This window comes from Pseudorasbora parva, chromosome 6 (genome assembly GCF_024679245.1).
Source record: "Pseudorasbora parva isolate DD20220531a chromosome 6, ASM2467924v1, whole genome shotgun sequence".
Lineage (NCBI taxonomy): Eukaryota > Metazoa > Chordata > Actinopteri > Cypriniformes > Gobionidae > Pseudorasbora > Pseudorasbora parva.
The window spans coordinates 16,979,012-17,000,226 of record NC_090177.1 but is presented as its reverse complement, the minus strand read 5'-3'; the positions used below and the strand labels follow the sequence as shown (position 1 = coordinate 17,000,226).

The 21,215-nt window shown below is 36.0% G+C and overlaps 1 long non-coding RNA gene across 3 annotated transcripts; it reads right to left on the bottom strand.

Moving 5' to 3' along the window:
* Positions 1–2: 2 nt before the first annotated feature.
* Positions 3–18,627, bottom strand: LOC137078517 (uncharacterized). Of its 3 annotated transcripts, XR_010905310.1 has the most exons (6): positions 18,425–18,550; positions 16,955–17,037; positions 8,671–8,849; positions 7,346–7,417; positions 212–319; positions 31–82 (listed from the first exon to the last, which is right to left on the bottom strand). It is a non-coding gene; the product is annotated as an uncharacterized lncRNA (long non-coding RNA). The 3 variants fall into 3 exon arrangements; XR_010905309.1 differs by having other exon boundaries at positions 3–319; XR_010905308.1 differs by lacking the exon at positions 7,346–7,417 and having other exon boundaries at positions 18,425–18,627.
* Positions 18,628–21,215: the final 2,588 nt, after the last annotated feature.

Genomic DNA, 21,215 nt, shown 5'->3' with positions numbered 1-21,215 from the left:
ATCTCTCTCTCCATCCCTCCCTCCCTCCCTCTCCACTGCTTTGATTGTGTGAATGGAAGGATGGGCGAAGGATGAATGAAGGCTGATGGATTGGATGGGTGTGTTTAGCCTGACCACTGCTGTTATAGGAACCGCTGCAGTGCTGCAAGCCTCTTCTGACTCACACACACACACACACACACACACCTCTCATGCTCCCTTTCTCACCTACCTGTCTGTTTTTGTTCTGGAATTCTCTTGGTCAAGAATCATTTATGAATGAGCAGGGGTGAAATGAGTCAACAGGTTCGTCATCCTGCGAGCAGCGGATGTCATACATCTGCAGAGAGAGAGAACGGAAGATAATGAGGGGAGAATCGATATACGGAGTTAAAGATATAATGATGGAGAGATCCATCAACTCGTTGTCCTTCTCTGTAAGTCAGTAGTACATCAGGAGGTTGACAACATTCAAAGAAAGATACAAGATGGATGTATTTGTGGTAAATACGTTAATCTGCTTTAACAAAATAAACTAAATGATGTCTGAATGGACATTTTCCCCCAATTGATAAATAAATAAATATATATTTGAAACCAACCCACCTAATAAACTTGATAAGATATACTATTATAAACTGTTATAATGAATTACTATTATTTAATTATTATTGCAATTAACAATTAATACAATAAATCAACACAAAATAATAAAAAATATAAATACAATATAATAATTAAATAAATAAAAAATCTGTATATCCTAAATACATATATTGTGTACTTTACTGTATTAAAAATGTATCCAATAAAAAAATGCACTCTGAACAGGAATGCTTCATGAGTTTGTTTCCCAGGCAATTCCAAATGCATAAATATTAAATGCATTATTAAAATAAATGTAATATAATTAGCCATAAAGACCATAAAATAGTTAATAAACAGACAAGAAAAAAAAAGTGGCACTGTAGTGGCTAATTTTTTTTCATCGTGCAAACACAGCGGGCAAAATAATTTACTAAAATCTCAGTGGTCATTTACTTGATTAGTGTGGATGGCAAACCTTGTGTAGACTACATGACTCATACCACTAAACCCAAGATCAAAGATATCTGAATCACACACTCTCAAAATTTGAAAAAATATTTTCTTCTTTTTAGAGATGACTGAAAGATAAAATCCCATATAGAGGCAATTTCACAAATTACATATAAGGAGAAAATGCATTTCCCCATCTTCACTGTGAGAGCTGTCTGATTCACAATAACAGACTGGATCCTTTTATTTGAGAGCCAACCTGAGAAGAAAAAAAACGTCTTTCATCCTGGACAAAAGAGGTATTCATTTTATGCATATCACTGATCTTGCTGTCTGCTCTGCCCAATCAATCCCAAAATACCTCGCAAAGAGCAAGAAACCACCAAAGAATGAACTGCCGTTGGAAAAATAAGATTATTACATGCGTTTCATGGCTCACTCTCTTCATTTTTCATAGTAAGACTGGTGTTGCATCAGTTTGAGCATTGAAAGGAGTCTCATATAATCTGTCTGATATAATCAGTCGCTCTGTGAAATATGAAATATGCAAAAGACGAGCGATTTCAAATATCTACAAGTCAGATATATGTTAGTTCCTAATGTGTTGTTTTGCAGAACAGCTGCTCCACATTGTACAACAATGACCTATAGTATATCACTGGACAACAACATCTTCCCGGTTATTTTTTTTTTTAAGGGGACAATAATATGAATAAGATGATTGCACGTACATTCTGGGTCGACCCATCAAAATGCAGATAAAGTTTTTGCATGAAGCAAATATCATTGCTTTTGATACATTACTCATTGCACTGTACCTTTAATCAATCGATATCTGTATGCATATATTTAGTAATCAAAGCACAGAGCACATCTATTATTTATAGAGACGTTTATTCATCAGCACACTGGCCAACTGTCAGGCACACAGCATACAACCCAAGCTATGTTTTTCTTCCAGCAAGTATGCAAGATAAGACATTAAAACTCATCATTCTGACATAAATTGACACAGAACCTCTATCTCTCTCTCTCTCTCTTGTGCCTTTGGATGTCTTTGAAGTTGGCTTCTCACTAGACTCAAGTTGTAAGTCAAAGGATACAAATCTGAAGATCAAAACTATACAGAGCAACAGGAAAGAGAATATTGCAATTCATTTAGAGGGCATTTCAGTTAGGTCTCATTTACTACTGTTTAAAAGTTTGGGGTCGTTCAAAAAATAATTTGAGTTGTGTTTTGTGGAAAAGATGAGATCGCTGTCGGAGCATTTTGGCCCTTGGTACCTCAGTCCAAAAAATCCACAGGCACCACGATACCAACAACATCATCTGCCCTCTTCTCTTCTCTCATTCCAAACGCTCAGCTTCTTTTCAAAGTTACACTCTCTCACTCACAAACACACACACATAAAAGAGAGTGTGTGAGCCTTATAAAATAAACATGATTCTCTCTCTATGCTACAGGGAAGGCAAGATATCTTCGGGGACACAGTGTCTCTCTCTCTCTCTCTCTCTCTCACTTCTTTTTTCTCTCTCAGAATAGCTTCTTTCCCCTCACGTGCTGATGATGTTTCAGAGCCAAACAGAATAAGTTACACGTGAGAACGGGAAATCTTACATTTTACCAAAGCTGAGATGTAAAATTCATAACATGAATTCAGGCCAGACAAATGGGATGTTTTGTGTTAGACAGATAGATTGACACAATTATGGATACAAACTGAAAGATGTACAAATTTGCTCTAGTTTTCCCTTTAAAAAGTTTATAGTGGTATGCCAATATACCACTGAAGCTGAGAGAGATGGAGAGATGTCATGGATGGAAGGTTGACAGGTGGAGTGGGAGGAGTAGCTATGACTGATGCATTGCTAAATCTTGGTACTAAGTGTGTGTGTGTGAGAGAGAGAGAGAGAGGGTGTGTGTAAATATAGGATAAAATCAGGGATGTAGGATAAAAAAAGGCTGCAATGAGTGACATTCAAGGTCAATGAGAGGAGGTAAAAAAAGAAATGTAATTTCTGAGCCACAATACGCATATTTTTGTTCAAGCATTTGCATTTTTTCATAGAAGACAATTGCAGAATGTGGTTTAGGGCAACTAGCGAGAAAACCGATGCCACTAACATCTTTAGCTGAACAGTGTGTATGTGTCAGCGTGTCAGATTTTCAAACATGATGAGTCATTAGGATTCTGAATCTCCCAGGATTCAGCGTTCCTCAGACTTCTGCGGCAAGATGGGTGTGGGAGTGAAAGAGTAGGGACATATTCATGATGCTTTGACAGTGGCATCTGTGAAAACTGTGATTGTGTGTGAATTGAGAGACGTTCGGGAGAACTGACTCTCACACATTTTAAGCTCATACCATCTTTAAGGTGGTAAAGATAAAGTTGCTTAATGGGGCAATATGTTTTTACAAAAAAAAAAAAAAAGTATCCAATGATGTAATTTACTATTTAATAAGAGAAAAAAAATTTGGTATAAGAATGAATGAACAACATAAATGATTCTGTAATTACAATAATTACATTACAATAAATCAGACTTTCAATAAAGGACTGACCAAACACACAGATCCGTTAGACTTAAAAGGACTTTTGAAAGACATCGATTTAATTTTTGGAGTCAAAAGTAACAGTAAAGACATATTTAATGTTACAAAAGATTTCTATTTCAAATCACTCCTGAACCTTCTATTCATAGTTTTCACATGACTTCACAACATTATAGGAACACCCACCTGGAGGGCAAAACAAGGCTTTCCTCCTTTGTCCGTCACTCATTTTTACTAGGTTTGTTGAGAGTTCTAAGGTAGTAAGACAGTGACATTAAATACCAAATTCGGTATAAACCTTACTGATTATGCATACTTTGTACAGGCAACCAAACAAACACAGAATATTAATGCAACACAAAATTACCTGTTAAAGAATTGATTCATTGCTAAATTACCTTTTGATAAAATGTTATTATAACAGATAACATAAGAATTTCCTAGTTTAAGAGCTAAAAACTTCCTTGTTAGTCAAAGAAAAGCTTTTATAGACACCAGGCCCAGCAAACAACAGGTTGGGGCTCTATGATGTCAAAGGGAGGTAAGCACCACCACAGAAAAAGAAGATCAACGCCTACTTCAAGATCAACGCCGTTTTATCCCAGCACACCGATTTGAGCATGTTACATAGACCTAGTGTTAAACCACTGAGGTACAAAGCAATAAACATGCTGTTGAGGATTACAAAATATTGTGCAGTGATTGGGTTCAACAGTAATGCAACCTGATCTGAAATGTGATGATTCATGTAGCCAGATGTTTGTGTCAGTAAATCAAATCAGTGACTAAACATCAACTTGCATTGTCTCTCTTAGTAGGATGAAAATAATCTGTTATTTAACGGTAATACAATTTTATAAAGCAAGCGATCAACGAAAGTTCCCTTTGCAATTGTGTGAGCAGCGCGTGCTGCAGCTGTCATTCAAACAGGGAGTTTTTTTAGTGACTCCCGTTTATTCAATGAATCTCTTAACTATATCACATTTGCACTGAAAGTGAAGATGAAAACATTCGTTAGTGTAAAGAAACTGAGTTGCAATGACAAGATCTTGCTTTCATGCTCTCAGCATGTGTGTGATCAGCTACAGTGATTATCACTGCAACCTTTCATGCAACGATCTTAATATAATGCCATAGATCTAAATGTCGTGCAACACTTTTCACGATTAGTTAACTTTAAGAGCTTGAATTGTAAAAACAAGCTAAAAGAGGGAATAATACTATTTCATATGCAAAGACGTTAGCTAATCACAGCAGTGGGCGGCGTTTAGACTCATAGCAGATACGCCCCTTAAAACAGAGCGTTCAGAGCAGAGGCTAAAATCAAGGTAGGAAAAAATGCCTTTTATTTATAAATGATGACTTTTTTATGTAAAAAAGCATTCTAACATTAAAAATACACCCCAGCAAACATCGTAAATCAATTTAAAAAACACAGTTCATGAGCCCTTGTGTTTTTTCCAACAAAAAACATTATAAAGAAAACAGGTTGCGTTCATATTCTTGGATCATCTTCTCGCCTGTATATAGTTAGTATGCATCATCAAAAACGTTTAAACTGAATTTGATATTTCAATATCACTGTTTTAATACATTAAGGCACTTTAAGGGTGGGTTGAACTCACGGTTGCGCTAATAAGGATTTACACTCTGCTACTTGATCTACCTTTTAATTCTAACATCTAGTCTAGTCTTTATGCATAGTTAGTTTATGTTTAAAACTAACTTGATTTAAAATAAAACTCAGATCAACAAATCCTTATTCCTTATTGGTGCAAGTGTTTTTCACGCTGAAAAAAACGTCCCGCTGTTTTTAGTGATTGAAATACTGCAGCAGGTGCTGTATGTAGATCACAAGTGCCCAAAACTTGCATCTTGATCACATATATTGATAATAATAAGAAATGTTTCTTCAGCACCAAATAAAGAAGAATCATATGACACTGAAGACTGGAGTAATGGCTGCTAAAAATTCAGCTTTGCCATCACAGTAAATTACATTAAAAAATATATATTCAAGTAGAAAACAGTTAAACTTCAATAAATATTTCACAATATTACTGCTTTTACTGTGTTTTTGATCAAACAAATGCAGCCTTGGTGAGCAGAAAAGACTTCTTAAAAAAACATTTAAAAAAATTCTTACCGACCCCAAACAGTAGTGTATTAAAAACTGGACTATCCAAATGAAACGATTCACGGCATTACATAGTTCTAGAAGTGGCACCTGGTTTGATGAATTGTTATCTAAAGCAATTACATAGGCATTTCTAAGCTAGTCTTAATATTTATTGTGAAAACTGTATAATATACACTTGTATAACATGCAAGACTAGATGCTCCTCCTAAACATAAATTTACAACCTCATTCCATTTACACTCATTAAAACCCATTTTGAACAGTACTGGCTTAAATGACAGCATATGTGCGCAACATCTGTTTTATCTTAGTGAGCAGTGGGAGGATTGTATATGCGCTTTCACATTCTCTGCACGTGGAGAGAATGATTGAGGGACAGATTGAAAATGCCCTGACTGACACAGCAACAGACTGGATGCACAGCATTAGTGTGCTAGTGTGTTTGAATGCATTTCATGCCTAAGACCGTGAAAGTGACCGTGTCAAATATGACATGAGGTTAAGCTATAGACATATGATGTTCTCTCTCTCACACACACACACACACACACACACACACACACACACACACACACACACACACACACACACACACACACACACACACACACACACACACAGAGAGAGAGAGCACTCAGGGCATGTGTGTATCATGTGTGTCCCTAAACTGCTCTGCATTTCTGGAAAGGTCAAAGCATAGCTAGACAGAAAGGAGGAAGGAAAGACACTATGAATGATTTAAGCAGCAGAGATATGGTGAGGAGAATCCCATTATTTTCGTAGTCTATATTAAGCTCTCTCACAGTTTATGCATTTCGAATTTTCTATATTTGCACAACTGTCTTGTTCCTGTTCTCATCAGATAATAAAGTTGACATTTAAACGTAATTTAAGGCCAAGTCAATACAAAGATTTTATAAAAAATGATATACTATACACTAAAACAAAAACAATTAATCAAAAAATTATAATAATAAAATTAAGTTACTGATCAAGACTTCTGAACATTGACTGAGTAGATATTATATACATGTTCATTCCATATAAATAGATAGAAATTATTTTATAAACCTAATATATGATGAAAACGTTTGCAGTGATGGTGTTAACTATATTTAGGGAGATTTATGCATAAAGCAAGTAGAAACAATAGGAGAGAACAGTTCCCTGTTTTTCCTCTACTTTTATTGTATTGAGAAAAGGTAGCTTGGACATTTTTGGGTGAACTATTCCTTTAATATCTTATCCAATTTTGATTCTCATGATTTTGCAATGTGATATTGAGGGTACTCTGTATGCAGTGAATGTGAAACTTGTAAACTAAATAACAACAGTTGACTATAAGAGGACCAGAGCTGGACAAGCATGTTTCATCGCTCATTTTTGAAAATGTATCCACTTACTTACAGCTAATGACAAGGAGTCACTCACAACACAGACAAGACCATACAAAGAGAATATTTAACCATGATAGAAAGGAAAAGAGAAGGAGAGAGAGATGAGTCAGAGATGAAAACAATAAATTTGAGACAGAGCAGAAAGGACGGCTTGTGTTAAAGTGAATTGGATATGAGCAGAGAGATCCCAAAGGACTTGGCCTGGATTCTCACTGTTGGAAAAAAAGAGAAACACACCTTATTCTCAAAGCTGATTGGTCCAAAGTCACCCCCAATTCAGCCGTTCCACAGGCAGCTTCGTCCGAAATGCTAAACCGCTCAATAATGAGAATAGTTAATGAGAACGTTAATGACACAAAGAATGATAGAAGTGAACATCTTCTCAACAACTCTCTCGCTTCCACACAAAGGCACAGGCATGCACGACAAACCTGTCAGATCTGTAGATTTTGCAGACAGCCTGAAGTGGCATCTTAACCTAGTTTCACTTCACTGCTGCAGTTTTGTGGCATCAGGTTAAGAATGTAGAGGATATCACACATGCATACACAGCACACACACACCCACCCACCCTTCATTGTTTCCTGGAGCCATAGTGGTCAATTGATTGTCCAGTGTGTGGAATGCCATTGTACCGTTACATAACTCAAGAAAGTCTTCCTGGCATTAGAACCAACGCTGATAACATTCCACTGCCCTTCAAAATGACCTTCAACACACACATTTACAGACCTTTACTCTTTTCTGATCTAAATTCCTTCTTGCTTGAGCACGGTCTGGATGTGCGTTTGAATTTGAATTTGTGTGAATGTGTGCATGAGTTTTTTTATACACTATGCATTGTTACATTTGATTGGTATGCGCACAACTGAGTATTTCCAAAGACACTTCAAAATGACTAATACAGGTACGCAACAAGAAACATAAAGCAAAATCAAAACATGATGTTGCTCAAAAATATTTAGCCACTCTTTCACCAAACAGACAATGTTTCAGGCCACATGCTCTTCATCAGACTCTGGCTTGAAATTTAGTGTGAAAAGTGGGAAAAAAATTGTTGGCAGAAACAATTTACCAACATCATGTTTCATTCAAACGGTTATGAATCAGTTAATAGATCAATGATTCGGATCGCCAATGTCACGTGATTTCAGCTGTTTGACATCCAAACTGCTGAAATCATGTGACATTGGCAATCCGAATCATTGATCAATTCACTGATTCATAACCGTTTGAATCTTTATTTGAGGAACACGGAAGAGAAGACAATGCTGAATAAAGTTGTAGTTTTTGATATTTTTGGACCAAAATGTATTTTCAATGTTTCAAGAGATTCTAATCAACTAACTGATGTCACATATGGATATACATATATGCAGCTCTGGAAAAAAGGAAAAGACCAATTAAGATTGAGAAATGTTAAGTGGTCTCTTTTTATATATATATATTCAAGCTTGAGTTCAGTAAGATGAAAAATCCTTAAAAATCTTACTGACCCCAAACTTTTGAATGGTAGTGTATCTTGAATTATTCACAGTGTGTGCAAAACACGGTTTACCTACTTCATAAAAATCATCTTCTATCACTCTGTCCATCAGTCAAGGATGTCAGCTGCTATAGAGTTCCAGCAGGATGACTCATGAATTTCCTTTGGCATTACTGAAGATCCGGCACAGTTGACTCCTTGATCCCACCTGGAGTTCCAGCTTCAGGCTGCATAGAACTTGATCAGGTCCCTCTTCTATAGAACAAGCAGTGAGAAAACAACATTTTGACCCCCTCAAATGTGGTTTGAGTGATAAATCACAATTTACACCTGTAAAATGTAATTCACTTCTAATCAGATCACCCAAAACAGATGCTATAAAAATCTCTTTGGGCTCTTTTTGGATCACTATGACAGCTAAAATGAAAGCAGGTAGTGATGTCGGGAGTGTTGTCAGCCAAATATTTTCAAGGGTTTTGGGGGATGGGAAGTGCCTTGTATATTTTCCAAGACAGCAAGGCTTTGAACTGAGTTGTTTGTTTTCAGTGAGAGACTGAAACATGTTAAAGGCTTGAATGGTTATTCATGTGCTAATGAAGATGTGAGTAAAAATTCTCTCATCCCCACACACATAATTAGAAGTAAAAGTTTGTATGAATGAAAATTAATTAGTTAATTTCATTGTGTTGTTACAGCTGAAATTTCTAATTCAGTGCAGCACTGTTGTGTGTGCCAACATATCAGTATTCAGACAGTGTGTGTACACTAAATTCATTTGTATGCGCTCTGTATGTTCTTATCTCTTGCGTAAGCACCCCTTAACTCATCCTGCATGCTGATTGGCTGAAACTTTACGTCACAAGTGTAGGAGTCTCATCTGACCACAGAAAGATACAGGACACACATGGAAACAATGGTATCCAGGCAACAATATCCCAGCAACAGCATCCGCCTCTCATGGGACAGAGTAAAACAGTCAACTTTTCTAAAGTGGAGGATTACATTGAAGTTCATTCAACAATTATTGGGGATTGTTCAGGCAAAAATGAAAGTTATGTCATTATTTACTAAAATGAAATTTTGAATGACCATCATTTATTCAGATGGAAAGCTATGCATATCATTTATAAAAATAGCCCTGTGTAATGTGCTTTCTTAATTCTTAGACCGGCTTTTCAACAGCAATTGTATGCATATGCGTTTGGGGTCTCTTGGAATTAAATAAATCAATTTGATCCGCTGTGCACATTTATGGAATATATTTCAACACAGCAGCACAAACAATATACAACTCTGAAACAACATGCAACATTGCACAATTTCCTCTATATTGCATTGATTATGTTCGCAAGTCATAATGATTACTTCAATTAGCTCATTGCTTCTGCCTCAAATTAATGCATTGTTAGCTAATTGTATGATTTGAATATTTAAGTTTCTGAAATGCATTACTTTAACATATTCACCTCTGATAACAGATCACTCTAAACTGTATTGTAGACATGCATTTTCTGTAAAGGTGCTTTGAAACGATATGTATTCATGTAAAAATCACTATAGAAATAAATGTGAATTTAATTTAATTTAGCATTGATCACATTGTGTCTAATGCTAAAGAGTTGGATTCTCATGCTAAACATGGCCAACATTTAGTATTTAGAGTATTTCTGTGCCAAACACACTCCTTCAGGATTCTAATATATGTTTCAGAAAAGTTTTTTTTAGTTTGACCCTATATAATGTTCCTTGTATGTGCACTTCTCCCAGTTGAGCGCAGGGACACATCAACCGCAGCGAGAGCAAGAGCAAGCGCGCGCCTATCAACGAACTTTGTTTGGGTAACAGTCATTTTGTTTTTAGACCAACAATGTCACTAAAAATGTTTTGGTTGTGAGGGAAAGAAAAGCTTGTTTAGCTTCCCATATAACCCAGCGTTAGGTAAACAGTGGATGCAGTTTGTTTTTGCAGAGCAGCAACGGAGTTCTGCAAGTGTGTTTGTTTGTTCCCAGTCACGAGTTGAAACCGCAGGCGGTGATTGACACTGCATCATGTCTTGGCTGTTTTCAGAAAGAATCGGTACAGTGTATCTGTCTTTTATAAATACGATAAAACTAAAGACTCTTTGGAGATATTAAGGATGCATTACTTCTCTATTTACTTCACAGAAACTGTGTGTTATGTACCCATTAAAAATGTATTCATCGCTGGTTACAGCATCATTTAATTATTTCCCATCTTCAGTGTTTAGTATGCATATTCAGAAAATATTACAGAAAATACTTAAATGACCAGGTGTCTAATATTTGGTCTAGTTCTCTGCCATCTTTTCTTTTATTTCTCTCTTTCTCTTCTGTTTTTCTTTTTCTACAGCCTTTAATCTGCAGAATGTCATCTGTATAAACAAAATAAGCTAAAATAAATAAAAATGATGGTAAGACAATTAAATTCTAATATCACATCAAGTACCAGACATTCAGGGCTTAAGGGTGATTCTAAAACCAGAAGAATTACCGCTGTGAATCATTGCTGGTAAAGATCCTCACATAACCTGTGTTTGGGCTGTGCTTGTTAAGGGGGCTGAAGAGACGGTAAGTCAGCCGGTTCCCTCCACCCTGAGGGCTGTGAGGCAGGAGGAGACAGGCTGTCCTCACTATCTCTCGGCCTGGCTTATGTAAGACTGACAATCAGCATCGCCTTTATCTAATGCAGTAGAATGTGGCATATGTGCGAGTATCTCAGTTCAATCTTAGAGATTCTGCCCTAATTAATCTTCCCAAAATTAATCGTTGTGCTATTCTTTAACTTAAGCTTTCCCTTGTACTTACCCTTGACATTTCTGATTCGAGCATCACTTTTATGCACTCTATGCACAGTAGTGCCTATGATTTCTGTTGCATTTAGTCCACATTGACGGTCAATGGCCTCTTAGACCACTAGAAAAGCAATCCTCTCTCCACAACCATATTACACAACAGCAAGGTCACTGTCTCTCGTGTCAAAACATTTGTATGTGTCAACATTGAGGTAGAAAGTGTTTGACATGATGATATGTCTATTGTTCATGTGTGTTTGCTTTAGGGTTATAATTCGTATTTGTATATATATTTTGCTTTGCTGCTGCTTATTTTTCTGGGGGAAAAAAAGTCTTGTTTTAATTTTAGGGAGATTTTTCTTGGTGGTCTTTTTGCGGTCTCAATGAGAGTTTGTAGGGTACCATTACACTCTCTGTAAAATAGTTTTATACTAAAATATTATTTTTTAAAATGTAATATGGGCGCCAACATTTTTTCTAAGTAATTATCCATTATCCATCATGTTGAATATTTCACTTCATAATCAAACAACATAATGTCTCCTAAAACAGAAAGTAATTTTTGACGGCAGTTAACCCTGACAGCAGTTTCGAATATCTTGCAATGTTTCCTTTTCAAAAAGATCTACAATGCACTGCCCTTCCCTTTGCATTCATTGTGAAATCACGGTGATACTGTGTCGTTTATCTCACTTGATCATCATTTCTCCATTCTGTACATTCTTTTCTGACTGATCTTTCTAAAAGATCATGTGACGCATGAATGTGATTGTTCTGTTAGTGTGCGAAGCATGATTTCTACAAAGCCTTAGTAAACAAAATAAACCCACTTTACCTCAAACTACTAGGAAGAGAACAAAATCTGTATGAACTGAATGAATTTCTGTATGAACACTTACCTTGAAATCTTTTTTTTTTTAAAATAATTGGACATTTTCAACATCATTGCCTAGGACAAAAGATAAAGATAATTTTACAGAAACTTTGTGACAATACTGGGGCATGTTAACCCAAAATACTTAAAGGGTTAGTTCACCCAAAAATTAAAAATTGATGTCATTAATGACACACCCTAATGTTGTTCCACACCCTTAAGACCTCCGTTCATCTTCAGATGTTAAAGATATATTTAGTCAGAGAGCGTATGCAAGTGTAGGCACACTTTACTGTCCATGTCCAGAAAGGGAATAAAAACATCATCAAAGTAGTCCATATGTGACATCAGTTGGTTAATTAGAATCTCTTGAAGCATCGAAAATACAATTGGGTCCAAAAATAACAAAAACTACAACTTTATTTAGCATGATCTTCTCTTCCGCATTTGTTTTTACTATCCTTAATGTATGCCAGTGTGACTTATTGTGTCCACAATGTTTGTTGTCTCTGATGCTTCTGTGGAATGACAGTTTTCTTTTTAAAGCATAAAAATAGTTTAAAACATTTTATTATCAATTTTGTAGGCAAAAAAGACTATTAGACTTTTTTATTTGTCTCTATAAAATTGATAATAAAATGTGATCAAATATATATTTTTATATTTTTTTTAAATAAAACTAGGTTAATCTCTATATTTGGCTCTTTTAGGACTTTGTCTTTGTAATCAACTCTTTCATATCAACACATTTTTTTTAAATCATTTAAAAAAAGCTGTCATTTCCTTATTAGAAGAGGATTGAGGAAGAACAGTGAGATCATTGTTCTTGTCTTCTCCTGATTTCCTCAATCATAACAGCCATAAAGCTGATGGAATCCTTCCTCCCCCTCTCTCTCTCTCTCTCTCTCTCTCTCACACACACACACACACACACACACACACACACACACACACACACACACACACACACACACACACACACACACACACACACACACACACACACACACACACACACACACACACACACACACACACACACACACACACACACACACACACACACACAGTCAGCAGTCAGTGTGTCTCCACTCTTGGCTTCTTTTATGCCCGTCCAGGCCTTCACTTGCTTTAAAATAGCTCCACTCTATGGACAGGAAGAGGGGTGTGTGTGGACAGGAAGAAGCTGAGAAGCGCTGGAGACGGTCGTCTGCACTGCACAGCTCAGGGTCAAAAGTCACACACAACTCTACTCACAATGCACAGCTCCACAGGAAAGATACATACAGTGGGGTCTAAAAGTCTGATACCACCAGTGGAAATGCTTCTCTTTGTCCCTTTGTCTTTTTTTTCTTACATTACAAATCAGCAGAATAATTTTTACTATTGAAACTTTTACATCATAACATTTATTTAGGTTCAATCCAAGATTTTATTTTTCAATCCAAGTGTGCTCTGCAAATTTCGACCCCACTGTACACACACACACACACACACACACAATTTGTAAATTACAAACACAACAGCTCAAACAAAGACTTCAGTAGCATAATATATACAATAGTAAGCATAAAACACAAACATAGACACTAACAAATGGAGTGTCATCTCTCTTTCCGGTCTCTTTGACTTACAGTTTGTTATTATTTTTAGTGCCTTCTTATTATTAGACGCAGAGAGAGAATGACAGTATAATGTGCAATTCTGATATCTCTTTTGTGGGAATATCTTGGGAATTATCCCGGAAAGCAGCCTCTGACAGCTCAATGTCTGTTAGCAGATTTATGAGAGCTCTGATGACCCAATATATGCAAGGTCAAGAGTCAAAGACCATTATGGGTCATGAGGTGATGGGGTGAATCTTAAAAAGAAATGTCCTGAAAGGTCATGACTCACCTTTTTCCATTCAAAAAGTGGGAGTTGTATATGCATTCATTACACACAGACTGATATATTTCAAATGTTTATTTATTTTAATTTTGCTTATTATAACTGACAACTAAGGAAAATCCCCAATTCAGTATCTCAGAAAATTTTAACATTACTTAAGACCAATACAAAGAAAGGATTTTTAGAAATCTTGGCCAACTGAAAAGTATGAACATAAAAAGGATGAGCATGTACAACATCAATGATTAGGATCGCTAGTGTCACGATTTCAACAGTTTGGCAGTTTGAAACGCGATCCGAATCACTGATCGATTCACTGGTTCACAACCGTTTGAATCTTTATTTGAGGATTAAACACAAATGTGGAAGAGAATACAATGCTGAATAAAGTCGTAGTTTTTGGACCCAAATGTATTTTCGATGCTTCGAGATTCTAATTAACCAACTGATGTCACATATGGACTACTTTGATGATGTTTTTATTCCCTTTCTGGACATGAACAGTAAAGTGTGTATACACTTGGATACACCCTCAGACTAAATATAAAATATCTTAAACTGTGTTCTGAAGATGAACGGAGGTCTTACGGGTGTGGAACGACATTAGGGTGAGTCATTAATGACATCAATTTCATTTTTGGGTGAACTAACCCTTTAAGAACAGGGATACCATGGCACTGGTTGCTTTGGCACTGTGTGCAGGTTCCAAGTCCTGTTGGAAAATTAAATCTGCATCTAAAGTTGGTCAGCAGCAGGAAGCATTAAGTGCTCTAAAACTTCCTGGTATATGGCTGCATTGACCTTGGACCTCAGAAAACACAGTGAATCAACACCAGCAGATGACATGGCACCCCAAACCATCACTGACTATGCAAACATTACACTGGACCTCAAGAAACGTGGATTGTGTTCCCCTCCTCTCCTCTCTTCCTCCAGACTCTGGGATCCTGATTTCCAAAGGAAATGCAAAATTTACTTTCATCAGAGAACATAACTTTGGATCAGTCAGCAGTCATTTTTGTCTTTAGCCCAGACGAGACCCTTCTGACGCCTTCTGTTGTTCAAGAGTGGCCTGACACAAGGAATGTAAAAGCTAAACCCATCTCTTGCATATGTCTGTGCGTAGTGGTTCTTGAAGCACTGACTCCAGCTGTAGTCCACTCTTTGTGAATCTCCCCCACATTTTTTAATGGGTTTTGCTTCACAATCCTGTCCAGGGTGCGGCTATCACTATTGCTTGTACACTTTTGTACATCTTTTCCTTCCCTTCGCCTCTCTATTAATGTGCTTGGACACAGAGCTCTATGAACAGCCAGCCTTTTTGCAATGAGCTTTTGTGTCTTGCCCTCCTTGTGCAAGGTGTCAATGGTCGTCTTTCGGACAACTGTCAAGTCAACAGTCTTTCCCATGATTGTGTAGCCAACAGAACTAGACTGAGAGGCCATTTAAAGGTTAATTAGCTGAATAGTGTCTTCAATATTAAACCTTTTAACAATATTCTAATTTTCTGAGATACTGAAATTTGGGATTTTCCTTAGTTGTCAGTTATAATCATCAAAAGTAAAATAAATAAACATTTGAAATATATCAGTCTGTGTGTAATAAATGAATATAATATACAAATTTCACTTTTTGAATGGAATTAGTGTAATAAATAAACTTTTTGATGATATTCTAATTTTATATGACCAGCACTTGTGTGTGTATATACATATTATATATTATATATATATATATATATATATATATATATATATATATATATATATATATATATATATATATATATATATATATAGCTCTGAAAAAAATTATGAGACCACATAACATTGAGAAATTCATGTTAAGTGGTCTTTTAACTTTTTTCAGAGCTGTACATATATATATATAGCATAAAGACAATGAAGTCTATTTTAGGACCATTAAGCTTTTGTATTATAGTTTGTATTTTTATGGCCTTATAGTCAATACAAATAAGCATATTTATCCCTAAAGTTCTCATTGCTTTAAAGCAAAAAAATAAATAAAATAAAAATAATAATACAGTAATGAAAACAATCCTATTGTAAGGATTATGTTTTGTTTAGTTGTCTTTTCATTCCTATGTGTTTGTTTATTATGCTTCAATTCAATTTAGCCTTGAGTGTTTCCTAATTTGTCTCCTTAGTTAATGATTAGATTCACCCGTCATCTAATTAGTTCCCTTGTTACGACCTCCGTGTATAATACTGCCTTCACGTGATATCATAAATTTCCTAATTCCCACTTCAGAAGTCGTGATTAGGAGCTTGATGCATTCAAGTGCTTTGTTGTCGGACTGAACAGGAAAACATGTAGGACACCAGGTTTATTCTTGCCTATTTATTGGGAAAATAATAATAATAATACAATAATTTACAGTAATGTATTTATTCTATTTTTTGCATTTATTGATTATTTGCATAATGAAAATAAGTTATCTTTAATGTACAGACATTTTTGTGGAGAAAGTGTCAAAATGCAAAAAACTAATCTTAAAATAGGTGTTTTGCATACTAATTATATTTTCATATTTTTCTTTTGATGTTGGGGAGAAATGTTTTTCTAACCGGGAAATAGTGACCTCATTAGCAAATAAAGAAACCGTCAGAATCTTGTTTTCTTCCAACCAACAAAACATCTGTCTCTGCACATCATATGTGATTGGTTACCTATGTTTCTAACCTCTAATAACCTTCAAAACACTTGACAAGCATGTGCTTACCTGTAAAATGTGTGTAGGGGGGAGTATTTGCATTTACTCACAAGATAAACCAAAACAAGTTCTTGATGGAGATGACATCTCAGTGAGGTCCAATGACGAACAGAATTCACAATACACCCAAGCACTGAAAGTCAACACAAACAGAAAGACTGAATTAATGATTACTAGAGGATCAATGAGCAATTTTGGAAGAGGACCGTGTAAACTAAGATATGGGGATGGAGAGGGTTAGTTTCAAAACAAATGTAAAAATTCTTGTGTCATGCTGATATGGCTTGCTAAAGAAAAGGAAAGAACAGGAAACACACCCGTAAGACCTCCGTTCATCTTCAGAACACAGTTTAAGATATTTTATATTTAGTCAGACAGCGTATCTAAGTGTAGGCACACTATACTGTCCATGTCCAAAAAGGGAATAAAAACATAATCAAAGTAGTCCATATGTGACATCAGTTAGTTAGAATCTCTTGAAGCATCGAAAATACATTCGGGTCCAAAAATAGCAAAAACTACGACTTTATTTAGCATTTCTCTGTGCATTTGTTTTCAAACCTCAAATAAAGATTTAAACAGTCATGAATCAGTGTATTGATTCATGATTCGGATTGCCAATGTCACGTGATTTCAGCAGTTTGGCACACGATCGAAATCATGAATCAATACGCTGATTCATGACCGTTTGAATCTTTATTTGAGGTTTGAAAACAAAGGCAGAAGAGAAGACAATGCTAAACAAAGATGTAGTTTTTGTTACTTTTGGACCAAAGTATATTTTCGATGCTTCAAGAGATTCTAATTAACCAACTGATGTCACATGTGGGCTACTTTGATGTTTTTATTCCCTTTCTGGACATGGACAGTAAAGTGTACATACACTTAGATACGCTTTTGGAATAAATATAAAATATCTTAAACTGTGTTGTGAAGATGAACGGAGGTCTTGGAACAACATTAGGGTCATTAATGACATAAATTTCATTTTTGGGTGAACTAACCCTTTAAAGCATATATAGACCACAAATATAAAGAATAAATCCATCACAGGGCAGCATTTGAGAGCTTTAAAGCGCTTGTGCCAGTCTAAATTGACGTTTGCTTGTAGGAGGCCCTATGAGATGCCCACTCATGCTCATGGGTCAGCTGACTATGGTGGAACAGAGTGCCTTTTGTTCAGTGGTGTCTTTTGTTCACTCAAACCACCTCCGTTTACAGAGGAAACTAATGCCAAAAAGGCCATGACCAGTGTTGGTGATGGGTACACTTTGTACTCTGTGTAGTTTCCGGAGAAAGAGTTTCGGAGGCGAACTTTTTTTTTCGGTCTTCACTGTCAAATTGAACTGGTTTGCCATACTTCAAAGTGTGCATAAAAGTAAGTATAGGCCAATTTATTTGAAAAACATTGTCTCACTAACACTTCGTAGTGTACTTACTAGTGAAGTTTAGTTTACTACAACTAGACACGACCGGTCGCTTTGGCGTAAGCATGGGCGTAAGTTCCGTCGTATTTTTACCTGTCAAGCAGAACCAAAGCAAGTTTGGCATCTGTTTTCACGTCCCATTTTTGTTCTTTTTAAATTGATTTTCTCTTTCCTTTACTGTCTTTATACTCCCTTCAGTACGTTTGACTGTGCAGGCCTTTGTTGACCGATCTCACCCTCGCCCTGGTCTCTGCGCTCTGTTCCCGGATGACCATATATGGACCTCCTGCTGTGTAGGAAAATACGGAGCCATGTGACATGAGGGAAGCTATCCAACGACTTATTAAAACGTAAGTAAGTTTAAATAATTGGTTATTTTAACTAAAAAAAAATAGAGAATCAATAAAACATGTACATGAATTTACGGTCCTGGGCAAATTCTTTGTTCAATTCAATATATTCTTTCCCACGTGTCATAGTAAGAAAGTGCGCATTAGAGGTTTTCTGATTGGCTAAACGAAAATTACCGCGGCCCGCGCCAGTTTTTTTTACGTTCAAAGTGCAGTCAAGGAGATCGCCGTTCGTCTGACAAGCCAGACGGAGCCAGACCATAGACCGTAAAAAAAGCCAGACCCACATCAAGATGTGATTCAGATTACATTTGTTGCCGCTAGGGTGCGTCTAGATTACTAGTCAGAGGTCCTCCAGAAGGTTCTAAGGGGTCCCCAGAAACTTTCAGAGAATAAAAAGACAGAGAAAAACTGAATAAAGTCTACTGAACATTTTAAATGTTTCTCTGCTGTATAGGCTACATTCCAGAATTGTACATGTTTGCTCTGTGTCTTTTACTCACCATAGTCCCCTTTATCTCACTCACTGAGGTTGTAAGGCATTCTTATGCAAGCTGCTTACATACATTTATCGTGAAAGTTGCTTATTCTTCTTTGGGTTTTGGAAACAATATGTTGTATTTATAATGTCACACTTACTATTTAACACTTATAATATTTATTTTTTAAGGGGGTCCCTCATAAATGTTCATCATATTTGGGGGTCCTTGGCATCATAAAGTTTGAAACCCCCTGTTTTAGGCTATACCGTTCACCATGAATGTCTCAGATAAGTAATTTCAGTCATAATATAATAGTATGCTAATTTCCTGTAGGACCTATACCATTATACAATAAATCAATCATAACACATTTAAATAATGCAAATAATGAGAATTGTATTGTTTACAGTGTGACTTAACTTGACAGAAATAAAGTTTACATTGAGTTTCAAAATGCTCATTTCAGTTGACTGTTTTTAGTAGACGAGTTACCGGTGGCTCTACTAAAAGAACAAAAGTAGATTTGTTTCTAGTTTGGAGCGAAGCATGGTGTAAATGCATCCTTTGATTTGTCCTTTTTCATGAGAATAATAGAAAAACATTTTTTTTTTTTTGTATAAATTGCTAGTCTTATTGGCAGCAAAAGAAAAAACAAAAAGTTGTTTCATCAAAAAGTCAAACTTATCTCCCTTCTTGTCTGTGGTGTTTCAGAATGCTTAAAAAAAATCTTCCCTGTATAGTGTCTGCGTCATATTCTTTTACCTGCTATCATTGTGTGTGTGTGTGTGTGTGTGTGTGTGTGTGTGTGTGTGTATGCTGAAGGGACAATGTGGGCCGAAAAGAATCAAAGGAAATGCTGCTTTCTCCACACGCTTTGTTCATGTCAGGAAATCAGCTGTTCCATGCTTATTGAACACAATAATACAGATACACAGACACAGTAATAATGATACACAGACATATGGACTCACACACTCTTTATACACTCTTGAATGGCTGACAGAGACGCCTGTCTGAGGCGGAAGGAGTATAATAGACTGAAAGACACAGTAACACAATATATACACACGTACAGGGGAAACACAGCTGTAGTCTTCCCCGTCAAGACGTCTCCTTTGTGTCTTATGAACACACCTAAACACACCCTTCCAGCAATGGAGTCAAGATGTCTGCCTCTCTCAGGGTCCTTTATCAGACATATCTTCAAAACGAACATGCCTTCAATCAATCAGCCAGACACATAATCCGCACATCAATTGCAGGTACCGACTTTTTGGAGATTGAACTTCTAACATTTGTGTTTTCAGCCCAAATCACAAATAGATCTCCAGAACATCTGATATCTCCATGGATTTGTGTGTCATCCTGTCCCTGGGCCACACTAATCTTCTCTGTGCAGATTAAATATTGGTACATGTGACGCCAAGGCAAGCACAATGCTCTAAGATTTTTTTTTCTTCATCCAGCACAAAACATGTATTTCAGTTCTATGGAAATTATAACTGACAATGTGTAAGAAAGGCCTTTCACAATGCGAAACAATAAAGAAACATTATACGTGAGATCTTTTTAATATCTCAAATTTTGAGCAAAATAAACAATGTTTTTCAAAATTCAGTATAACTCAGACATGTCATTTAATGCCAAATGATCAAAGCTATATCATCCACAATATTCTTACTATATCTAGAAGTATCTTATTAATTTCTGTTTAATGGAATGAAACATGCCTAAACTGACACTAAGAATTCATATGAATTATATAAAAGAAGTATTTTCCCTATACAGAGATTATGACTTCCGCTGATAGACATAGATCAATGTGCTTACACATTTATTCTACATTCTTGTTTAGCCACCTAATAATCATATTCTTATCATTTGATCATCCGCAATGGTCAGTTACCAAACTAGCGAGTTTATGAAGTGAATAATTCATTAAATCATTTAAATGTCAAATTAAAATAAATAAACCATTATAGAATGAAAAAAATATCTATTTTATTTGTTTATCATATAAAAATGAACCAACGTCAGAGAACTGTGAGCATG